The sequence below is a fragment of the Mauremys reevesii genome, unplaced genomic scaffold, assembly GCF_016161935.1.
Source record: "Mauremys reevesii isolate NIE-2019 unplaced genomic scaffold, ASM1616193v1 Contig93, whole genome shotgun sequence".
In the NCBI taxonomy this organism is placed as follows: Eukaryota; Metazoa; Chordata; order Testudines; family Geoemydidae; genus Mauremys; species Mauremys reevesii.
Window position 1 is genome coordinate 255143 of NW_024100910.1, and position 2223 is coordinate 257365.

The following is a 2223-nucleotide window of genomic DNA, read 5'->3' on the forward strand; positions in this document are numbered from 1 at the left end:
CCTCAAGTTCTTAATTCAAAGTCAGGCACCTTATCCGTTAAGCCATGCGGGCGCCTTCTGCATGTGCTTCTTTGGAAAAGGTGGACACTGTGTTTCTTGGGTCACCTATTGAGGGGGGGCGAGACTCTCTGGCACAAGAAGTCGAGTTCCCAGTGAGATGTGAGACTTAATTATACGGGGCCAGGTGCAGGGCTTTGACAGGGAGGCTCAGGCATGGGGGATTGGGGTGCAGCGGACGGACCGTCTGTCTAGCTGTGGAGATTTAGTCGCACTGAGGCACAGGAGGGAGGAGGAGGAGGAATCCTGCTGACAGGCAGTGGCTGTGCAGAAAGAGGAGGAGTTCTGGGGACTTTCTTTTGCCTCTCTTTTGCCTGCCTGCTCACTCCTGTGGTGAACGGTGAAGATGCTCTTAACAAGCCCAGGTAGCTCAGGTGGTAGAGCATCAGGCTTTCAATCTGAGGGGCCAGGGTTCAAGCCCCTGTCTGCGTGCTCAGCTTTTAAGTTGCCTTGTGTTCCAGGAGCCAAATTCTGTTCACAGCCACATGCGGATTCCCAGAAGCTGTGGCCATTTCCTGGAAAGGCTCCTTTCCTTAGCAATCAGGAGAGAGGTCACATCCACAGGAGCAGGTGTAGAAAGCACAGTCTCTGGCTGCCAGGAAGCGGTGTGCCAACATAGTGTTCTCTACAATGGCGTTTAGATCGGGATAATTTACGTGGCTCAGCACCCCCAGTTCCAGCACCTCTGCCCAGGCAGCTCCCCCAGCCTGACACACACACACAGCCCCTGCATCCTCCTCAGCCCAGAGGTGAGCCCCCCAGCTGAGTGGGGAATCAGAACCCCCTGAAATTACCCTGGGACCAGCATGATCTGCCTCCGACCTGCCCTGCTCTGCATGTATTCGGAGTGAGTCGGTTTCCCTGTCCTGCCATGTGTCTCTTCTCCTTCCAAACCACCCCATTTCCCCTGCACCCCGGGCTGGGTCTCTGCCAACCCCCCTTCTCCCCTCAGTTCCTGCCTCTGGGGGTCTATGGAGATGGGTCTCTCCCCCGCCATCCCCTCTCCTGCCCCCCCATATCCCGCTGCCCCTATGGGTCTATGGGGCTGGGTCTCTCCCCTCATCCCCTTCCCCAATATCTCCCTGCCCCAGGCTGTGACGTGCTATGACGTGTGCTGGGGCAGTGCCGTGTGCTGGGGCCAGGGCCGGCTCCAGGGTTTTTGCCGCCCCAAGCGGCAGGAAAAAAAAAATCTGTGATCACAATCGGCGGCAGCTCCACTGCACCACTTTCTTCTTCAGCAGCAATTCAGTGGCAGGTCCTTCCCTCCAAGAGGGACCGAGGGACCCGCTGCCGAATTGCTGCCAAAGACCCCGACATGCCGCCCCTTCCCCTGGGCTGCCCCAAGCACCTGCTTGCTGAGCTGGTGCCTGGAGCCGGCCCTGGCTGGGGCTGTGACGTGCTGGGACCTGCTCACTCCCCGAGGGCAACTCACTCACTTGAAACCAGCAGGACAGAAGGTGTCACGTGTCCATGGGCGGGGCTATGCAGATGAGCAGTGTCTGGCGGCAGTAGGGAGAGCAGCGAGATGAACCGAAGGAGCCCGGCGGAGAAAATTCTCTGCGTGTGGACAGAATCCCACCAGTTTTCTCTGTGTTGGGGGTGGGGGGCAGATTTCATGATATCATAGCCCCTGGGGGAGGGGTTTGAATCATAAGTCCAAAGTGGGAGAACAACTCCCCCCACTTGTGCTCAGTCTCCACTAGGGGGCTGGGCTGGGATCACTAGGGAGGGAAGCACAGGGAAAAACAGTTTCCCCTATGGAAACCAGGAGTCCTGGATCCCAGTTCACTCCACCCCCAGAGCCAGGGATAGAACCCAGGGGTCCTGGTGCCCAGCCCCCTCCCTGCTCTGACCACTCAACCCCACTCCCCTCCCAGGGTGGTGCAGGGGTCACTGGGTCTGTGTCTCAGCTCAGCTAAGGGCCTTGACTGATTTTCCCAAAGTGCTTCCTTCTGAATCCATCCGACGAAGTGGGGATTCACCCATGAAAGCTCATGCTCCAACACGGCTGTTATTCTATGAGGAGCCACAGGACTCTTTGCTGCTTTTACAGATCCGGCACATCTGCCGTCACTGCCCAACCCCGTGTGGGGGCACCAGCACTGTGCCGGGTCGTGATGGGAAATTGTCCAAGCTGGCCCAGGAGAGACGTGTGTGTCCCTGCTG

The 2223-nt window shown here is 58.2% G+C and overlaps 1 non-coding gene across 1 annotated transcript; it reads left to right on the forward strand.

Moving 5' to 3' along the window:
- The first annotated feature begins 416 nt into the window (after nucleotides 1-416).
- On the forward strand, nucleotides 417-489 carry TRNAE-UUC. Its single transcript has one exon. It is a non-coding gene; the product is annotated as a tRNA-Glu (tRNA).
- The last annotated feature ends 1734 nt before the right edge of the window (nucleotides 490-2223 follow it).